General features: G+C 35.4%; 1 long non-coding RNA gene across 1 annotated transcript; it reads right to left on the bottom strand.

Moving 5' to 3' along the window:
- Nucleotides 1-12,910: 12,910 nt before the first annotated feature.
- Nucleotides 12,911-22,309, bottom strand: LOC144378413 (uncharacterized). The gene is made up of 4 exons (XR_013440068.1): nucleotides 20,276-22,309; nucleotides 19,122-19,243; nucleotides 15,704-15,822; nucleotides 12,911-13,211 (listed from the first exon to the last, which is right to left on the bottom strand). It is a non-coding gene; the product is annotated as an uncharacterized LOC144378413 (long non-coding RNA).
- Between the last annotated feature and the right edge of the window lie 967 nt (nucleotides 22,310-23,276).

Here is a 23,276-nt window from a genome sequence, read left to right as displayed (position 1 = left end):
GGAGGACCAGGCTGCTGAGCTGAACCAGTGCAGCTGATCCAAACTGAACCAGGCTGCTGATCCAAATTAGTGCAGCTGAAAGAAGACCTAGCCCCACTATCCTGCCATGCCCAAGAAAAGCATGCAAACCATTGGGTTCTCTTCAGCTGAAGACCCCAAGGATGAGCTGATTCCACCTAGCACATCGGGACTTGAGACTTCTCTTGAAACTCTTCCCTAACAACAATTTACTTCAGTGTACGAAAATAGGTCTTCTAATTCATTTAGCACCAACATCCCTGGAAGAATTATCTTTATTTGCTATCTACTTGACAATGTCAAATAGTGAGAAATCCCTACAGTCAGACCTACACAACACAGGGAATAGGGGACTACTAAGAACACCATTAAATATCACAAGAATTAGCATTATTTGAGTGCTTACTCTATATCAAGCACTGGCTAATTATTGTATATGTTTAATTATCATGATGACTCCATGAATTTGGCACTATTAGTAATTTTATTTTATAAATGAGAAAAGAGAGGTACATTATCCAGATAATAAGTAAAGATCTGCAGTTAAGAAAGACCCAGGAAGTCTTAACAAATGGGCTATACGACCCCTACAGTAATGTTTGGCAATATTTATCACTATAGTCACTCAGTGAGGATGCATTGGATATGTGATAGGAGTCAGAAACTAAAAGGAGGGGAATGATCTGTGCAGATAGATCAAGTGTGTCTCATTGACATTAAAATGGAGGAGATAGAAGTTGAAATGTCTACTATTCAATCTCATTGACAATTGAAAGATAATGGCATTAAAAATTATATTGATTGAATCCAGGCTGCCATATAAGTGGACAAATCAAAACACAGAAAGAAAAGACTTTGCAGTATCAGAAACACAAAGTAATCCCCCAGCCCCAGAGAAATGAAGGGATAATGAATGGGTGTGGTCCCGATCAGAATTACTGATCTTAAAATCCAACTTCAGAAATTATACTAGAGCATAGAGTAAAAAGGTATTGATTTTCAAATTATAAGAGAAAAGATAAGACATAGACAGTAGATGAAATATGAGAAAGAAAGACTTGAGTAGACATTCATTTCTAGCACTGAAGGACCATGTAAGACTTTACATATAAAAGTCTCAATAATGGAGGCCCAAAAATTTTCAAAGACATATTTTTTAAAAAAATCTTCAAGGACATACTACAACCAAATGAAAACTATATCATGATAAAATTTTTAAAATAGAAGAAAGCTAATCATTAAGCTTATGGAACAGTGAAATATTTTAAATCCTGAGAAATAATTGATGCCATGGTAAATACACATGTTATGAAAAGAACCTCAAAATAAATAAAGTTAGCAATAATCTGCTTCTAACATTTTCAACACATCTTAGTGTAATACGAAAAGAATGTAGATTTACTACATTCTTAAGGGAAGGGAAGTCTTGTGTATTAGGGCTTTTCAGAAGAACAGAACCCAGAGAAAATATAGCTATAGTTGATATAGATAAAGATATTAGATAGATAGGTAGATAGATGGATAGATATGGGTGTACGTGTATAATTATTAAAAAAAAAAAAGATTTATTAGGTTGACTTACGTGACTAAAACCAGCACACTTCCACAATGCCCATCTGCAAACTGAAGAACTAGGGAGACCAGCAGTTGGTAAGTCTAAACAACAGGAAGCCAGACTGAAAGTCTGGACAGTCCTTGGAGAATCACTGGTGAGTTATAACCCACTTGAATCAAATGTATGAAATATGATATGTCATGAGTATTGTAATGTTTTGAACAACTAACAATAAAAAAAATTAAAAAAAAAAAAAAGAATCACTGGTGAGTGCGTTCCAAGATTGAAGAAACTAGAGTCTGGTGTCAATGGTGATCACAGAAGCAAAAAGCACACCATCTCAGGACGAATCCAGATTGCACACATTGTCTGGCTTCCTCTTTCTTCTACTTTTTGTTCCATTTGAGCCATCACCCTCTTGGACAGTGCTGCCCAAATTCAGAGGATGTATTTCCCCTACAATTCTCTGATCCATCATTTCTACAAACACCTTTGCTATGGTTTAGATGTGGTGTCCCCCAAAAGCTAACATGTGAGACAATTCAAGAAGGTTTGGAGGAGAGATGATTGGATTATATTCTTAGTATAATAGGTTGATTAAAACCTAATGGGGGGCTGAGGAGATGGCTCAAGCGGTAGCTCGCTTGCCTGGCATGCGTGCGGCCCAGGTTTGATCCTCAGCACCACATACCAACAAAGATGTTGTGTCCGCCGAGAACTAAAAAATAAATATTAAAAAATTCTCTCTCTCTCTGTCTTTAAAAAAAACTGATGGGATTAACTGAGTGGTAACTGAAGGAAGTAGTTCATTGAGGGTGTGGCTATGGGGCATACATTTTGTATCCAGTGAGTGGAGTCACTTTCTGATCATGATGTGAGCAGCTTCCCTCTGCCACACTCTCCTGCCATGGTGTTCTGCCTCACCTCAAGCCCTGAGGAAAGGAGCCAGCCTTTTATGGACTAAGACCTCCAGAACTATGAGCCCCTAAATAAACCCTTTCTTTTCTACAATTGTGCTGGTTGGGTCCTTTAGTCACAGCAGCAAAAAAGCTGACTAAAACAACCCTCCTAGATAGTCAGATGTGTGCTCTATTTATTCCCTAAACTTCTTAGTTCAGTTTAGTTGAGCATCAAGATTAACCATCACAACTTGGTCAATTGATTAATTAATAAGTAAAATAAGTTCAAATACATTATTAAGCACTTGTCTATGTGTAGTATTTCCTTTGCTTAAAATGGTCCTAATAGACATCGCTGCATGGTCTACTGCCTCGATTTTTAATCTGCTAGTATCTCTTCTTATTGGATAGATGTTTCTTGACCCTTCATCTAATATAGCATTTCTCATTACCCTTTGTGATTAATTTTTGTAAAGTACTTCTATTATACACACATTTTTTTTCTTTCTTTACTGCCACCCCACATCCCATGTAAACTCTCTGGAGTCAGGACTATGTTTTGTTCACCACCCTATCCCCCATGCCTAGAAGAGTTGCTGGCACATATTAGAATCTCAATAAATATGAAAGAACAACATACAGAGGAGTGCTTCCATCCATCAATGAAAACATCTACTCTGGAGACCCAAAATAAACAAGGCCATGAAATGGCCATTAAATTAATGCATTAAAATATGGTTAACTTCACTAGCAATCAAAATGGAGGAAATAAACCAGAGAAAAGATACTTTATAGTTCTGTTAAAATATTTTTAAAATGATAATATTCTGCATTAACGAGATGGGAAGAATGTGATATATCTATTTTTAAGGTGAATTTTTGTGGTCTACTAATATTTCTTTAGATTAGCTAATTCACTTGTAGTGATTTTTTTCCTATTGAAATATTTTTACAATCCTCAAAAGATAGAGATTTAAATGTTGTGCCACATTTTCTCAAAAGTGAAATGTAAATTTTGCTGATCCCATTCAGAACACAAAGATAAATTTGTTGTTTTTGTTGTTGTACAAAGAAAAAAACGAAATTGCCTCTGTGGCAGTCTTTGACAGGCAGAATTGCATAGTAATGGGTTATCTAGATTAGGTGTTTTTGGAATGTTTGAAATTTGACAATAATATCTAATATTCTACAATCATTAAGAAGATAGAAGAGACGCAATTGTAATTTTTAAAAGAATTTGTAAGCTAGTTTTCTCAGTTCTGAAATCTTCTCCACAGAGGGTCTATTAATCGTTTGGTCTTTTTCTAATATACTACTGAGTTTGATGTGCTGGTATCTCTTTCAGGTTGTTTCATCTATGCAATAAGCAGGATTGCTCCACAGATTTTCTTCTTTTCTTGTGCTAGGGTACTCCAGTTTGACTTAACACAGCTACATTTGCCTTGGAAAATTAGCTCCCACCCATCCTATCATGCCCCGTGCTGTGCTCAACTTGTGATCCAATTGCTCCTATTTTTAATAAGAAGTGTCATCTTTTTCATGCTTTGTGTGCCTTTGTTCATGATCTTCTCTCTGCCTGGCAGGCCCTTTACTGTCTTCTTTCCTTTGTAAACTTCAAATTATTTCTTGAGACACAAGTTAACTGTCCTGTCTGGTATGAATCCCCACCCCCCCAGCCCCCCGCGGGGGGGGATTCTTTTTTCTCTGATCCCCACATGCTTTATAATATTATCCTTCAGTAGCATTTATCATGTTGTAGTGTAATTATTTTTCTGCATGTTTGTCTCCCTGATCTGACTACAGAGTATTTCTGATGCAGCGTTTGATTCATGGAAGTTTCTCAATCTTAGTGCATAAAATTTGAATTAGGCAAAGATACCCAGGACCACCTGAGAGTTTATGAGTTAAAAGTAAAAGTTCACCATTTCCTTGTTCTTCCCTTTGAATGATTATTTAATTTTCAGGATGATAAGGTCAGCAGTTACTGTATTACAGCAAAGAGTGAGGTGGGGTTTTAATGTCATCTCTCCTCATGCCTCTTGTGACTGCAGACTCAAAGAGGTTTTCCTGTCCCTACTGAGACCTGTTTAAAGTGTCCTTCACCTTCAGCTCTTCCTTATTACATTTGATCTGGCATTTCTGGCTGTTTATTTTTCTGAGTGCCCTTTTCCATAGGCAAGAACATTTTGTGACTCTCGGTTCCCAGGAGCAATCACATTGTGCCTGCTTTCAAACTGTTGCTCAAAAGTAAAACCCTTGGATTCCACCAAGAGCCAATGAATATATACACCAAGATGAACATTGTGAAAAGTGACTAATGAATATGGCATCTGAGCAAGATCCTCGTTCTTCCTACTGAACAATTTTTGTTTCTCAACATCTTGATTGACTTCTTCTGATTGTCCTGTGAGTTTTTGTACAATTTTTCTCATTCTTGGCTTTCATACTTCCACATTTCAAACAATGAAGCTGAAATTCTAACTTGAACCTGGGCTGAAATTTACATGTTTATTTTTTTTTCTGAGAGGTTCAGAAATGCCTTTGCTTTTCATGTGTTCATTAAGTAAAAGTGAAGAGTGGTTACTCATCTAAGGAAAATTAAAGTGCTGTAGAAAAAAACAGGATTAAATATTTCATTCCATGCCAAATTTAAGGATTAACCTGTAATCCTGTAGATTCTTAGCCAAAGGGGGAAAAATTTCATATGGATCTCCATGAGATAAGAGGATGATATAAAAATCACTTTGTACCTGGAGCACCTCACTACATGGTGTGGCCACAGAGGCCTTGGTGTGGCCACAGAGGCCTTTGGAACAGAGCCCCTCTTTGGAACCTCTGGGGTTAGTAGCATTGGGAGTGCCAGGAAGCAGCCCCTGTGGCACAAATGTGAGTCTGTCCAAGTATACTCCCCCCAAATCTAACTGGTTGTTTTATATTTATTTCTTTAAATATTTTAAATTAACAAATATGACTAGCACAGGCATTATGGAAAACAGCATGGAGATTCCTTGGAAAAGTGGAAATAGAATGACCATATGATACATTAGTTCCCCCTTCTGTGTATATTTCCAAGAGAAGTAAAATCACTGTCTTGAAGCAATAGCTGGACTCCCATGTTCACTGAAGCACATGCTCAACAGCCACAATAGGGAGACCAATGTCCACTGATAAATGAATGGATATAGAAAGTGTGGTTATGATATTCAGTGTGATATTTAAAAAATTTTTTAGTTGTAGAAGGACACAACACCTTTATTTTTGTGTGGTGCTGAGGATTGAACCCAGTGACTTCCACATGCCAGGTGAGCACTCTACCACTGAGCTACAACCCCAGCCCTTACAATGTAATATTATTCAGCCTGAAAAAGAAGGAAACCCTGCTATTTGCAATACCACAGATGAACCTGGAGGACAATGTGGAATAAGCCAGATACACAAAGATAAGTGCTGCATGATCTCACTTATATGTGGAATCTAAAAATGAAAAAAAGTTGAACTCATAACAGAGAGTAGAATGGTAATTACCAAAAGCTGGATATTGGGGGAATGAGGAGATACTGGTCAAAGGGTACAAACCTTCAGGTGTAAGATGAATAAATGATGAAACCATAATGTCTGGCTTGATAACTATAGTTAATGTATAGTATACTTGAATTTTGCTAAAGATCTAGTGTTCTTATCATGCACTCAAAATGGTAACTATGTAAAGCAGTAAATATATTAATTAGCTGGATTGAAATAATCATTTCACAGTGTAAACATATGTTAAAACATCACATTATACATTCTAAAATATGCAATTTTTATTTGTCAATCATTCTTTAATAATGCTGGAAAAAATTATGCCTATTTGTTGTGAAAATAATAGAAAATACAGGAAAAATATAATGAAGAGAATATAATAAAAAATAAGACTTTCACAATTCTGTGGCACAGATACCACTATAACTTACGTAATTATTTTTATTTTATATAAATTTTGTATTTGCCTTTCCACTGAACAACATGAATGACGTTTTCAAGATTTACTGTGACTTCTCCATAAAATTTATCATTAGTACCTACTTTCTAGATTGGTTGCACCAATTTGCAGTCCCACCAGCAATGTAAGAATGTGCCCTTTTTTCCACATCCTTGCCAACACTTATTGTTGTTTGTATTCATAATTGCTACCATTCTGACTGGAGTGATATGAAATCTTACAGTAGTTTTGATTTGCATTTCTGTAATTGCTAGAGATGTTGAGCATTTTTTTCATATATTTATTGATTGATTGTATATCATCTTCTGAGAAGTGTCTGTTCAGTTTCTTGGCCCATTTATTGATTTGATGATGATGATGATGATGATGATTATCATAATCATTTGGTGTTAAGATTTTTGAGTTCTTTATAAACCCTAGAGATTAGTGTTCTATCTGATGTGCTTGTGGTAAATATTTGTTTCCATTCTGTAGGCTTTCTATAGCAGCACAATTCACAATAGCTGAATTGTGGATCCAACCTAGATACCCTTCAGTAGATGAATGGATAAAGAAAATGTGGTATATATACACAATGGAAATTACTCAGCATTAAAAGAGAATAAAATTATGGCATTTGCAGGTAGATGGATGGAGTTGGAGAATATAATGCTAAGTTAAATAAGCCAATCCCAAGAAACCAAATGCAGAATATCTTCTCTGATATAAGGATGTTGATTCATAATGGGGGTGGTTAGGGGAGCACAGGAGGAATAAAAAAAACTTTAGATAGGGCAACGGGGAGGGAAGAGAAGGGAGAGAATGAGGGTAGGAAAGACAGTGAAATGAGATGAACATCATTACCGTAAGTACATGTATGAAGACATGAATGGTATGACTCTACTTTGTGTTCAACCAGAGACATGAAAAATTGTACTCTATTTGTGTAATATGAATTGAATTGCATTCAGCTGTCATATATAACTAATTAGAATAAATAAATTTAAAATTTATATTAGCTACAGGATACTATATTAATAGTTGGATAACATTACATGGATGTAATGCAATAATTAATCCCCATTTTTTGGGAAAACTAATATCAAGTTATTTATTACAAATAATATTGACAGGATATGTTTTTGTGTTTAAATATACATCTTTCTACAGTTTCCTGATTGTAGAGTAAAAGAAGAGTTATTGCATTAAAAAGCATAAATGTTATCCACGAAAGCACTGCCTTTCCCAAAAGTCTATTATCAATGTAAAATACCCAGCAATGCATGAGCTTCAGTTTCACCTCATTCCTACCAACACTGAGTTTCATATAAGCAAAGTATTTTTACATCTATGCACATTAATTTGATTATAATTTAATATATAACACATTTATATATGATATTTTAATTATACACACACATATATAATAAGACAAATCATATCACTTTAAATTTTATTGTTCAAGTACCATTGAAAACACCAAATTTTACCAATTAATATTCATTTACAAATTATGTCAATTTTGAATTGGCAGCATCAAACAAAATCACAGTATGGGTGTATAATAGTGTATATAAACCAGACTATAAAGAATATCATCAGGTTTCTGATATTTGCAAATACCAACCCCATGACTAACAGACTGGACAAAGAGCAAAATACAGTTAAGTTATATATTGTGATCCAATTCAGGCTAGTCACTCCTTCCCTGCTTCTAGCTAGATGCTTGCCAGCTAGCTACAGGACACCAGTGCCCTGACTTGTACTTCCATTCCGCGTTTGGCCTGTTTTGGTCAGTTTGGGTTTTTCAGATTCGCTGTGCTAAGTTATTGTTAATTGACAGTTCTTTAGAACTGAAGCTGTTTTTTCCCTTTGCTGTTTAGAGAAGATTCATTTTTCTCTTACTGTTTGATTGCCAGGGTAAACTGTGGTACCTGGAAGAGCAATGGTTTTCATTGCATTTCATTTCACTTAGTGAAAATGAAACCATTTCCACATCATATTAGGCATTAGTCTTTTTCTTAAAAGCTGTGGATTGTCATTAACTGACAAAATATTCTGCTGCCAAGATTTTGCAAGCATTGTATTTGCTGTTTGATGCCAAACATCCTCTTTAAATGCTAATGAACAGAGTATGGCATGCATTCTGTTCTTGATAGATTATGCCTTTACCTTCTGTGGTCAGCAGAAGGGGAATCCCCAGCCCATATGATCTCCATTCTGGCGCACTAGTTAGCACTTACAAGTACTACTCCATCTTAATCTTGCATTGAAAACAACAGCCTCAGCTTAGCTGCTCCAACTATGCCCAAAGAAGCAATGCTGTGAGCCCCTTCCCCTTACATTCCCCCAGCCAGCTCTCCTCCCACTGAGGCAAATACAGTAACATTCAACTTCACAGCCCATCTCAACTTCCTTCCAAATTACAGTAGACCTTGAATATATTGCCAACTAGTTTGGCCCTTCCTGCATAGGCAATTGGGTGTCATCAAAGAATTTGAGACAAGGTGGTGAGGTGCTTGGTGAAAGATTTTTGCAGGAGGGAAGAGAGTGAAAAAGAGCATGATAAAAAAGCAATCAGGAGGCTTTTGCAATAGTCCGAGCCTGTGCTAAGTCAGTGTGGTGCGGATACCTTAGGAAAGGGTTTGGGGAAGGCGCCAGAGGTAGAGTAGCCCATCAGCTTTGGGGCTTGAGTATTTTGAGTTCCAATCAGGGCTCCACCACATGTAGCTGTGTTGACATTTTAATTAAACCTTTTTTAAACCTCTGTTATTTTTTTTTTATCAAGTTTATTCCTGTTAACTGGTTGTTATGACAGGAACTAAAATTCAAAATTGTTACAAAGGTTATGGAAGATAATGAACTAAAACTTGTAACATCCTACCTGGCATGTGGTATAGGTTTACAATTTGTAGCAGTTTTCTGTTACTGAAAAACAAATTCCCACAACCCCAGCAGCTCCCAACCACACACTTTTTTTGTTTATTTGTTTGTTTGTTTAAATCTCATAGTTCTTCTAACTCAAAAGGGTAGGGACAGTTGAGCAGGACCTTAGCCTAAGGTCTTCCAGGGGATACCATGAAGGTGTCAATCATGCTGCAATCCTTTCCAGAGCTCAGAGCCCACTTCCAATCTTGGAGAATTCAGTGTCTTGCATTATAAGATTGAACTCTAGGGCTGGGGTTGTAGATTAGTGGCAGAGTGCTTGCCCAGTATGTGTGAGGCACTGGGTTCAATCCTCAGTAGTGCATAAAAATAAATAAATAAATAAGCAAATAAATAAATAAATAAGCAAATAAATAAATAAAAATAAAATATTTTTTTAAAAAAAGACTGAAATCTCCAGTTTTTCAGTGAATATCAGTGTAGTCACTCAGCTGCTAGCAGTGGCTCACAGTTCCTTGCCAATGAAGCCTGTAACTCCTCTCATCTCATGGCAGCTTACCTCTTCAGAGCCAGCAAGAGAACTTCTCTACTTAGACTTGGAAGACAGAGTCTTTTCTAATGTAAGGAATAAAGGAAGTGACTCTTTCATCACCTTGGCAGATTCAATTGGCTCAAATCAAGTTATAGGTTTAATTCCACATTCAAGAGGAGGGGATTGTACAAGGATATGTGTCATTAAGGTCATCTTAGAATGCTACTTACTACCGTATACAAACGCAAGTAACTATTTATGTATAACTACCTATGTATATATATTCGAGTATATTAGTAGTTGTATCAGTCAAATCTGTTCATTATAAGGCAAAAACTTACCTTGAAGTAGATTGAGTAAAGTAACATTTTCAAAGGGAAACTCATTAGAAATACTCTGAAATTGTTCCCAGGATCCACAGGGCTGTGGGTATTGGGATAGTGTTAGTGACTTTAGGAACCTGACCAGAGATCATAACATCTCAGGAGACATAATGTCTCAGCACATTAGGAAGCTGTTTCTACATGTACTGACTTTCTTTCTTTCTTGGATTTACCATTTCTGGCTTCTCAATGAAACTTGGGAATTTCCTGCATTAAAGTTTACAACTTGGAACTTCCCTTTGAGAGCACACCATTTCCCAAATCTCTAGAAGAAACATGCTTGGAAAGAACTCCAAGTGGTTTGTGGTAGATAATGTGAATCCTTAAGAGATTAGTGGGCCGGGGTTGTAGCTCAGTGGTTGAGCTCTTGCCTATCAAGTGTGAGACATGGTTCAATCCTCCAGCACCACATAAAAATAAATAAATCAAATAAAGGTATGTGTCCATCTATAACTAGGAGAGAGAGAGAGAGAGAGAGAGAGAGAGAGAGAGAGAGAGAGAGAGAGAGAGAGAGATATTAGTCACTGGGGTCAGGCCACCAGGATACCAGGATTGACTCATCCAAGTTTGAGTCCTCACTCAGAGTTAAAGGAAGTTTAATGGAAGACACGTGGGGCTGGAAATAGAGCTGGGCAGATGGAAGCCAGATAGAGTGATTATTGGTTCCCAATAAGATATTATGGATATTTATAAACATAAACTAATTACCCTCATATGTCTACTTCCTAAGCTTTATCATTGTTAACAGGTTATTGTGTTTTCTTTAATGCATATCTATCAATCAATCAACTTTGGTTTTGGTTCATTTCAAATAAATTGCAGATATCAGTGTACATCACCCTGACCACTTGAGTGTGGTTGTCACTAAAGTTTGGTAGATTGAGTTTGAAGTTAAAGGTCAAAACATGAACAGTCTACTTACTAGTAACAGTCTACTAGTTAACCTAAAAGGATAAACTTTCACAGATAATTATTTCTCATTAACTTGGCTATTGTTTTCCTAAATCTAGTGCAAAAAGCAATGTTTCTTTTTTGGCACTTTATAAAAATGGAAAAATTGTTTGAATAGAGAAATATGTCTAAATAATATCAGGAGTAAAGGGAAAAATAATATGCAAGCCTCACTATTCATTGAATTGATCATAAAATCCACTTATTTGCCAAGGTAGAAACCTTGCAATCATAAACTTCTTCCTAACCCCTATTATTCATAGCTGCTAGTCAGTTCCTTACAGTTCTCTATATACCCTCCTTTCGGACCTCCTCAGATGTATTTCTGCTCTCCAACTCTACTACTTTCCAACTGTCACCTTTCACAGTAACAAAAACTTCACAAATTGTCCCACTGAATTGGGCAACTCCTTGTAATCACTATAATGCCCATAGTTATCTTTCCAAATACAGATATGTTTTCTCATACACTAAAACAGTACTTGTACTTTTCCTGAAGGAGGAAGTCCACCATCTTAATATCATGGGCAAAGTACAATAAATACCAGATGTTTTACAATGTCCTTGTCAATTTCCTAAATGGCCGTCAAGAACATTTGCATCATCCATGTTTTGGCAATTATCAGTTGGTTGCCTTAAATGGCTATGCTTATATCCTGAGTTGGCCTAGTAGGTTCAGGGTCAGACTGACATTACCACACATCCTGGAGTGTTGTCACAAAATGATACTCCATGAGCAAGAACTAAAAATCTATTGTGCTAAGCCACTTCAACGGGGTGCATTTGTTACAGCACTTAACAGTCTAAAAGTGGTACATGATACCAAAAAGCATTATAACTATTCTGCCAACAATATTTTTACAGAATGTACCTGACACCCACATTGGGATTGAAAAACTTCGTAATAGCCCTGAACTACTTAATACAAAACAATGAAAATGACGATTGATCAATAAATGACAATACTAAATTTATCCCTGTTGAGATTGTGTTTCTCCCGAACATATATCTGGTAAATAGGCCTTCATAAAACACTGTGCGTAAGAAGTGAAAGATTTGTTTTCATAAGGTTTAATCCTATGCTTACTCACTAGAATGCCCTAATAGAAAACGTGTCTGTTAAATTGCCACTATTTAATAGATTTACATTTTATTTAGCTACAAATAAATGTATTAACTTCTAATCAAGTAATAGGCAAGCTTCACAAATTTAAAAAACACAAGTTCTGAATTTTGTATAGGATGGGAACTTGAAATTATGACATAATGCTTTGGTTTTTATTAGTTTAAATGTTCTCATTTTTAAATATTTTTGGTTTTCATGAGTATTGGATTTAAAGCCTTATTTTTATGCAAAATTAACCAAATCTACTAGATGGTCAAAATTATTTACAAGATATCATGTACAATTCTTGGAGCATTTCAGTAGGAATTTTGGTCATTTGTAATGTCATTTAGATATTAGAAATAAACTATTTAGATATAATAGAAAAATGTTTATATGGCTCTGAAAAATCTGTTATTATAAGAGCTTTTCCATCTTTCTTAATACACTTCACAATGAAATTCAATTTTCATAATTTCAACAGGGAAAAAAAAACCCAGCACTTTATTAGTGGAATTGAAATGCATTGTGTGTTCACAAATGAGAGGGAAAAACTTATCAAAATGCATGCATAATTTTTAAGAAAATCAATTGATATGGATTTCTCTGACAATCAAAGGTGTAGTATGAATACTTTATTGTCTAAACTTGGAGACATTGCAACCATTGCCAAGGACATACCACTTTATCATAGAAACAGAAGGGGTTTTAATTCAGAAAAACTTGGTCTTGCAACTGTAGAATTCATGAACTTGGGCAAAATTTTTACTTCTTTTAACCTGTTTCTGTATTAAAGGCTGAGTCAATCATTCCTCTTGGATACAGCTATTAAGACGGAAAGTTCCAAGTATCCAAAGTGCCTCCCACACTCATAAGCACACAAAAGGTCCACAAAAGAACCAGCTGTTGTCTCTTGGCTTCCTGAAAGGAAATTAAGGGCAGAAGTTATTTTTCTTTAACAAAGAGTAATGATTGGACATATCCCAAGGCAAAACATACAGGTTTAGAATTTGAAGCATGTTTAGTTTGTCCCCAACAAGTGTGACCCTGCAGAGAAGCCAGAATAACAAAGGCACAGTTTTCAGACCTGCTGTCTCCACCCATCAGATTTGTGACTGAGAAAATGGGTGCAATGCACAGGATCTCAGCTTTTTCACCTCTAAAATGATAAAAATGAGGGTGTTAAGGGTCAGGATCTTCTTTTAGCAATAAGAAAAATTAAAAAAAAAAGGTTCTGGAAGATCTGAGTAACTGAAAAAGTTTGAATTCTTTTAAGAGGATTATAGCAGTTTATCTTGCTTTTTATGCTTTTTTTTCTTTCAATGGGCTCTTTACTCCAATATGAATTAAATGGTAAATAATACTCCTAACCTCACAAATTCTCTCTACTCTTTGTTCTTCAGACTCTTAATTTTATCCTCAATATTTTGAAATCTTTAAAGAATTGCTTTTCAAAATACCTATACAAAATCAGAGCAAAGCTGATATTTTCAAGGCAATGGTACAAATTCTCTATATTTCTTCAATTAATTACTTCCTCTAGAGCATTTCCCTATCATTGGCTTTTTAATGTGGCCAAGTATAAACTTTGAAGACACAAACTCCCCCACAGACCTCTACATGTATATTGAATAAAGTCAAGTATTGGATGGTAATAAGTGCATTTATAAGCATTATTTCTATAGTGAAAAAAAGGTTAATTTGAAAGTCATTCCTCCATTCAAGAAGAACAATTTTCTCTAGTCTTCTGACTATTTATAGAAAGACCTTTACATGTGCAAACTAATTAATAAATGGGATCAATTTCAAGGTATTTTTTCTGGTTCATCACCACTTAATCATTCAATTTAAAAAACATTTTAAAGGCCAAGTCTAAAATAGATTTGCACCCACGCCCCCAGTGTGAATTTTTCATTCTTTACAACATGCAGTAGGTACTGTATAATGACCTTTTCTCTGTTTGGAACAGGGATTAGAATAATACATTTGACCCTTTACAGTCACCTGGGAGAGATGTTAGTCTCCATGTTCAATAAACTGAAATATGTCTCGAGTGTCCCAAGGTTAAGGCCATGACTTTAAACTATTTAGCACAGAGTATCATACTGATTCACTTAGACTCTCAGGCTTTTTTAAAAAATTATTGGGCTGAATTATATATACTTTATCAGAACAATTCCTTTTCTTCATACAATTAAAGCAAATATTTTACATGGCAAATAAAGCAAGTTAACCTAGATGCATTGTGCATTATAATAAAATTTATAGCTGCATAAATAGCAGTGTAAACTTACAGAAAGACTAGTAATTATAGTGCCATTGATGGTCTTTGTTGCTTTAATTCTGAGGCAGCCAGAATGATTAAACTGAATCTTAATCGACTTCTCCATTAAAAATGCTGGCAGAGGAGCTCCTTTAACCTTTCCCATTGATTGAACACAACAATCACCATTCAATTATAATGCAAAAGGACATTTGTTATAATGTAGAAAAGATGCATGAGCCATTTCCTTTTACTCAAGACAATCAATGAGATGACTCCTACTTCTGCAAAGGTGAGAATGCTCTACCTGGGAGCCTGATAAAGTCAAAATCAAACGAAACCTCCCCAATGCACAGAGGAACCGGAGCACACCCCAGAAACTAATGGAGAACAGATTCATTAAGGAGAAATGAATTTTCTATTACTATTTACAATAGGCACATCTATCCTTGATATATTGTTTTCTTCCTAAGGTTTCAAAGTACTTAAATTACCATGATCAAAGGTTTAATGAGGGTGGTTACTAGGCCTTTTAGATGTGCTCTCAGTGCATGCTTAATAATACAAATCAAGCAATACTGGTAATTGGAGTAACTGAATTTTAGACTAGGAAGGAATCTTCAAGATTAACTGATTTATCTAAGGTCAGACAGCTAATTGTAACAAACCCAGTCTAGGATCCAGGTCAATCAATTCCCCATTCAACATCTATTGCGTTTGTCACCTATAAGGTGTATTTCATTTTTAGTTAAGCATTTTTACTGGATCGTATACTTGAATGGAATGCTTAAATTCTGTATTTAAATCATACACTGCACAACATATACCCAGCTATGCAGGTACAGTTGTGTTACTACAAAACATAGTGGTGGTAGGTCAATGATTACCCTAGATTCTTTGCAATTCCTACCATTGGGAGGTGGAGTGTATTGCACTTCCTTTGAATCTAGGGCAACTTGGTATCTTGAGCATTAAAATATGTTGGAAGTAACATAGTGGGACTTAAGATGATAAACCCTAATAAGCCCTGCAATTTTTGTCCATTTCTCCTTCCTGGGATGTTTGCTCTGGAAGAAGTTGACTGCCAAGTAAGAAATATGAGCATCCCAAGGCACCATGTTATAAGAAAGTATTTAACAAAGCCACCCACATGAAGAGGCTGTGAGACAAGTGAAAACTGCATACACCTCCACTGTTCCAGACACAAGAAGCCAGGGATCAGACATCCATCATCGGAAGAAGGCATCTTGGACATCCAGGACCAGCAGACTTGATATGGAGAAGAACCAAGGAAAGCAGTTGACATCCAGAACTAAGGTTCTGTACACCTGACCCCAGTCAAATTATGACAACAGACTAAGATTTGTCAAAAAAAAAAAAAATTGGATGTGTCAAAGAAAAATTGCACCCAATACAGTTAAATAGGCAAAGTAGACTTTTTCCAGATTGCTGCAATAGGAGAGAGAGAGAGACTGAAGGCTAGGAGAACCCTGCCTTGAAGTTCCCCTCAGCTAACTAATTTTTAGACAGATTTCTTCCTGACTATAAAACCCCTCACCTTCCTTATCTTAGAGCATTTACTTTAGAAAATTTTCAATTGAAATTCTGGGCACCTTTGAAATGTAAATTTCCAGGTGCTGGCTAGTTTTTATAACTCCCAAATGCCTTTTTTAAGGACCTAGAATTCTATCCTCTGAATTGCCATCATCAAAAAAGACTGTGCCCCTATCTCCTACATTCCTATCTCCTGTCTTTTTTCAGAGGCTCAAAGTCTAACCTGGCAAATGCAGAAGGTCTAATCACATTGACCAACCACCATCCCAATGTCCTTCAATATTGTCCACTAGCTCATATCAGCACTTAAAAACTCTCCCAACTTTTGTTTCAATGGAGTTGAATTTAATCTCTCTCTCTCCTATTGCAGCAATCTGGAAAAAAGTCTACTTTGCCTAATTAACTGTGTTGGGTGCAATTTTTCTTTGACACATCCAACTCCACATCTAATATTTTAGTCATGTCTGCCCTAAATCCTGGTCCAAATATCATGTGCACAATTAAATCAATAAAATGGGTGCTGTTTTAAGCAAATAAAATTCTGGCATGGTTTATTATACAGCAATAAATAACTGGACTTTCTCCCCATCATCGTGTGCGCGCGCATACACACACACACACACACACACACACACACACATACACACACAAATACACATAGAGAGTATATACCTACATAAATAAAAACACATATATAAGTATATAGTTAGACATTATATTGATACAGATAGTTTTGTAACATATCAAAGTTCATTAAGACTCAATTCCTATCATCATTCAGTAGGGGCTAGAAGTATAAATTTCATATTACTCAATTACTTCGGAGCATGCTTCAGAAGTTTGGAACATTTAGCTACTTAGGTAAACCTGTACATCTTTTTACCTTAAGTACTTTGAATATGTGTCTAATCATTAGAACTAAAAGATTATTAGAAGCATAATAATTATTTTGTATGTGTTTAAGCAACTGTTTATAGTTAGTCCGCTCCGTATTCCCAGATCTCTCTTTTGAAAGTCAATTTGAAAGTACAACTGATAGCAATTAGCATGTTTTTAAAGTAAATAAGTTATAGTCTGTTGAAATAATAAAAGAGCATGATAATGTAAGGCACACCAAAACAAAGCAATCTTTTCTCTGCAAAAGACCTGGACTTGAATTGTCAGTCTTTCTAAATTCAGGGTAACAAAATATTAAATTCTAGGTTCAAAAAGGGAAACTTTTTTTTTTAATTTGTAATGAAATTTCTGAGAAAAAACATAGATCTTAAATTGAAACTATCTTACAGGACTTCCAAATTAATGTAAATTTTTGCAAAAAGGATGTCATTTGCTAATGAAGGAAAAAACTTGAATATGTTTTAATATAAAACCAGCATGATAGGACTACAGTGACCAGAAATCTGAGAAAGCTGTTATGCAGGGAGGCAGCTTTAGTATTCATGTTTGTCAACCATGCTCTTTCACAGAGTGTATCGGGGTTTTTTTTTTTTTTTTTTTTTTTTTTTTGTCTAGCTCCATTATTTTAATTGCAAGGAAGGAAAAACAACCTTTCACGATCCATAATTTTGAGTATGAAGGTAAAGCATTTCTTCTCAGGACATTTTGGTTAACTTTGCTTGCTTGTTATTAAACATTATAACAGTCCATGTATAAACCTCTGAAGTGTGACTTTAAATGATTTACTTATATTTCATATAGTATATGTTTATATTATGCCTTATTAATAATTTTCCACATCATAAATTAAAGGCTGCCTGTTCGTGATGCTTTCTGAACTTACACTGACTGTAGCATGTACATGTTCCACTTGCCTCTTTGGGAAGGGCAAGCGCAAGCGTCGCAAAAGGAGTATCTTGGATCCTCGTGGCCTGACAGGTCACAGCTCCAAAATGGCTAGGAACGATGAGACCAGTGCTGGTAAGAGGGAAAACTTCACTTTTAGCTGGAATGTGCAAGACAGATTATGTATTTTGGCAGACTCAGGGTGGGTTTGGGCACAGGGACTTCAAGGCAGTTCTTTCTGGAGAGTAGGAGGTGAACTGATAAATTCTTTTCCGTAGGTGGACAGATTTGCCCCCAAGCTTAGGAAAAGAGCAAGCTGTGTCTCGTGTAATAGGTTCTGATTGTATCACTTGTGAAACAGAAAACTTTGATGGGTGATTGCTCCAAGAATTAAAGCCCTTCCAAAGTCAACCTACTTGCGTCACTTTCCACTGAGGATCACTGTGAAGTTACTGATGGGCCATTTAGTGACAGTATCCTGCCTCTGGCCTCCCTCTATTACCTACTTTCATATTATATTCTAGAACTTATACGTTCTGGTTCTGCCAATTCACCTCATCCCCTTCTTTAACTGATGGGTAGCAGAGTCAAAAGGAGTGGAACTTAGTCTTAAAACACTTTTTATTTATCAAAAAAAAAAGATTGCTCTCTCTAAATATATATGTGTGTATATATGTATATGTATGTTTATATATCTTTTTATGAAAGGATTTTGTCTAGTTTAACTCATTCCCAATGGAGTTTAAGTGACTCAGAGAAGAGTTAAACCATCATTTGCCTCAGACACATAAAAATACATTTCAGCCGGACAAAAGACAAAGTGTTCCTGGATTCACGGGGTTAACCTGGTCACCAGGAAGATGATCCTTAGTATTTATTGACAACTTTAAGACCATATTTTTAGAAAGTGCTTTATATTTCAAGTGTGTTTCAGAAGTTATTTTGTTTGGGCATTTTGTTTGACTTGGTTAATATAGTCATTTTCTCTGAATCCAAACTTCCTTATATGTAGGTCAAATTTCTCAATCATTAGTTATATTTGGATGCTGTGAAGTCTAGGATCTAAGAAGGTATTAATGAAGTTGCTTCATGCATGTACATTCACTATGAAACTAACACTTATTATGTCAGAAAGGGCTAAGTCTGCAAATAGCATTGAATCACCAGCTAAAAGGAAGTAGGCTACAAAAGGAATATATCACATGGAGAAGAAAATACAAGAAAAAACTTACCTTAGACATCAGGAAAGCTTCTTAGGGGAACGTGACTTCGGAAGTGAGTAGGCGATTCATGAGAATGAAGCGTGGGAGTCTGAGAAGTGAGTTGCTCGATTTGGGGGTGGAGTGGAGAGGTCCTTTCAGGAATAATAAAAGGAAGAAAACCAAAAAAGCCCTATTTTGTAAAATGAAATAAGAAGACTTGCATATTTTTCTATTCAGTAATAATTTATACACATAGGCATTAGATTTCTCTTAAAAATTTCAAAAGAATTTGCCTCTAAGATTCATCTGAGCTCAAAAATGTGGGAAAAAAAAAATCCAAACAAACAGACAAAAAGAACAAGTGGTCAGACCTGCCAGAGCAGGATTTTTTGAGAGAAAGTCAGCCAGAGAGAAGAGAGTAGTGTTTAGGCCCACTGACCCCTGCCTTCTAGGGCAGCATCAGAAATTAATCCAAATCAGAGCCAGGCTTGGACAATGAGGTCCTCATAGGACTTGGTTAAGGAATTTGGGCCCTACCACGCCCCTGGAATGATCTGGAACTGAAACATGAAACTAAGACATATAGGAACCTGGAGCTGGATCCCCATTCTGCCTAAAAGCATCTGAATTTTGGGGAAAGTCTGTCCTCTTCCTCTGCTTGGTGTGGTGCTTGGGATTCTAACCTATATCTGTGGCTGAAGGAAGAAGAAAACTATTAACAAGAGTCATGTCTTTGTTTGTGATTGTAAGGAGCAGCCCCTCTGTGTCATGGTGGGAGTTGAGAGATGAATGCTAAGCCTTGATCCTGGCTCTGTCTGAGTGCCTGTACAACTCTGGGCCAGGTTCTTGCAGGGCAGGTCTTCAACTGCTCAGTCTTAGACAGCTTAGCATGAGCTATCAGAGTTAATTGAAAAAGAGTCCTAAGGTCAAAAATGCTGGACTGTGTTAGAGAGGGATTTTACTACCAATTTTTACAAACTCTGATATTGCTAATTTTCAAAGAGGAATGTATCATTAAGAAATTGCCCAAAGTCCATTGAATGTTCACCTAATACTTGCCCTTTCTTGTGACAATCTTTCAGAATTAGAGGATCTTAGACAAAATTTGGGTAATGACACTTCATATCCACCAAATCTTAATAGTGATGCTTGTATTTAAGATTTTACAAAATTCTTCCTTCTACCTTTTCTGATATCTCCTTTACGACTTCTACTTTCTCTTTGTGAATATTTTCTTGACCAAAGTGGCTTGTGCTTTAAAAAAGAAAAATCTTGATGAGTCAATTGTCACTTGACTTCTAAAACTGGATTTTAATTTTTTAATATGAGAATCTTTTTTTTTCTTTCTATAAAGCATTTTATATCGAGATCATTGGGATTCACAAATACTTGTAAGAGATCGCCTGCACACCCTTTACCCGGTTTTCTCTGATTATAGCACCTGAAAAACTATAATACAATATCAAAATTAGAATATTGACATTGACAGAGTCAAGATACAGAATATGTCTACCATCACAAGGACTTCTTATATGTACTATCGGTTCACACCCACTTACTTCTTCTTACTTCCTCTTTAGCCCCTGAGAACCATTTTTTCTGTTGTTCATTTCTTTAATTTTCTTCAATAATGTCATATGAATGGAATAATGTGTAACCATTAAAATTGACACTTTTTCTCCCTTGGCATAATTCACTGATGACACATACAGAATGTCACATTCAGGATGCAACATATATCAATAACTTATTATTTTATATTGCTGAATAGTATTCTATGATATGGGTAGGGCACAGTTTATTTAAATATTTACTTAGTGTAGCGCATGTGAGTTGTTTCTAGTCACTAGTTGTTATGAGTAAAGCTGCTATAAACATTTGTATATAGTAGCCCAGCACAGTGGTGCACGTTTATAATCTCAGCAGCTTGGAGGCTGATTTAGGAGGATAATGAGTTCAAAGCCAGCCTCAGCAACTTAGAGAGGCCCTGTCTCAAAATGCAAAATAAAAAGGGCTGGTAATGGGGCTCAGTGTTTAAACAGCCCTGGGTTCAATCCTGGTACCAAAAAAAAAAAAAATTGCTTTGTGAGAATATAGGTCTTCATTTCTCTGGGATAAATGCCCAGGAGTATAATTGCTGGACAGTACGTTATTTGTATGTATAGTTTTTTTAAAAAAAAGTAAATTCTTTTTCAAAGTGGAGGTTCAATTTTATATTCTACCAATAAGGAGTAAATGACCCAGTTGCTGTGTATCCTCATTAGCATTTGGCGGTGTTAATACTTTATATTTTAGCCATTTTAATAGATGTGTAGTAATATTTCATTGTAGTTTTAATTTGCATTTCCCTGATGGCTTATGATGTTGAATATATTTTAAGGTACATATTAATCAGGTGTGTATATCTTTCTCAGAGAAAGGCCTTTTCATGTCTTTACTCCATGTTCTTGTTGGATTATTTTTTTAATTGTTGAGTTTCAGACTAATATTCTACATATTAGTCCTCTGTTGTATGTGCTTTGAAATATTTCCTCCTACTCTGTAGCTTGTTTTATAATTCTCTTATGGGACCTTTTATAACAATGTTTTCAATTCTGATGAAGCCAAATTCATTGACTTTTCATGTTATGATTATGATTTTGATATTAAATATAAAAATTTGTGTCTAGTCTATATCCCAAAGATGTTCTCCTGCTTTTCAGGGGTGCTTAAATATTGAGCAACACTCTCAGACCTTTTAATTTTTTATTTTGAGATGCAGTCTCCCTAAATTGCCTAGTATCTCACTAAGTTGCTGAGACTGGCTTTAAATTTGTGTACCTCCTGCCTCAAACTCCCAAATTGCTGGAATTATAGGAGTGCTCCACTGCACCCAGCTTCTCCTGCTTTTTCTAAAAGCCTTATTTTTTATATTTTATACTTAAATCCATAATCTGTTTTATGTTCATGTTTAATGTTTTATAAGGTATAAGTTAGGTCAGGGGTGTTGTTATTATTTTAGTTTTTTTGTTGTTATTATTTCATTTTGTCCCATTGCTCCAGCAATATTTGTTGAAAACTGTATTGTTCTTGCACCTTTTTCAAAAATCAGTTTGGCATATACATGTGGATCTGTTTCTGGGGTTTTATTCTGATCCATTTATATATGTGTTTATCTCTTCACCAGGCAATTTGATTCATTATCCATATAATTGCTTTTGACAGTAGGTAGGGTGATTCCTCTCAGTTTATTTTTCTTATTCAAAATTATTTTAGATATTCTAGTTCCTTTGACTTTCCATATAAGTTTTAGATAAATCTTGTCAATATCTACAAAAATTTTCTATTGGGATTTCGAAAGAAACGGAATCAAGTCTGTATGTAAATTTGAAGAAGAACTAACATCCCTATTATGTTTAGTCTTTGATCTGTGGGAAAAAAAATAGGTTTTTCTTTAGGGTTACTCTAGTTTCTTTCATCACAATGTATTTTTCAACATACAAGTTCTGCAAATATTTTATTAAGTTCATGTTGAAGAATTACCTTTTTGAGGACTCTCAAGAACATTAAATTTTTGTGTTCACTGTCCAAGTGTTTGTTGTTATTAGTTAATGTAAATATCATTGATTTTGTCTGGTTCTCTTATAAGTTTCTAGCTCACTTATCAATTCTAAAATATTTTTGGAGGTTCCCTGGGAATTTCAAAGTGCCATGTGCAAATAGAAACTTTTATTTCTTCCTTTCTTCTTTGCATGAGTTTCCCCCTTTCTTGCCTTGTTCCATGGGCTAGAAAATCTAGCAATATATTGACAACAGTTGTGAGAGTGCACATTCTTGCATTACTGTCATTTTTATTTCAATCATCAAGCATAATTTAGAAACTTAAGAGAGAGAAGCCAAGAGTATTCATCCATATTTTTGCTGGATAATTTTTTCCTTCCTAATGTTTTAAGATTCCTTTCTTGGTTATTTTCTTTTATTTAGGTGATTTTTTTTTTGCCATTCTAATGACAAATTATTTAAGAAGTTCTTGATTTTTTTCTCTTCATTGCTAAAAGCTAGATTTTATTTGATACAGGAATTTGGGCCACAGTTATTTTTCAGAGTTAAAAGATACTGTGCCATTTTCTTTTGGCCTCCCTGAATTCAGTTGAGAAATCTGTTGTCACCCTAATTGTTTATCCCCATTCAACAAGGTGTCTCTTC

Source organism: Ictidomys tridecemlineatus, chromosome 6, assembly GCF_052094955.1.
Source record: "Ictidomys tridecemlineatus isolate mIctTri1 chromosome 6, mIctTri1.hap1, whole genome shotgun sequence".
Lineage (NCBI taxonomy): Eukaryota > Metazoa > Chordata > Mammalia > Rodentia > Sciuridae > Ictidomys > Ictidomys tridecemlineatus.
The sequence above is the reverse complement of the archived record's forward strand: the minus strand, read 5'-3'. Positions and strand labels throughout refer to the sequence as shown.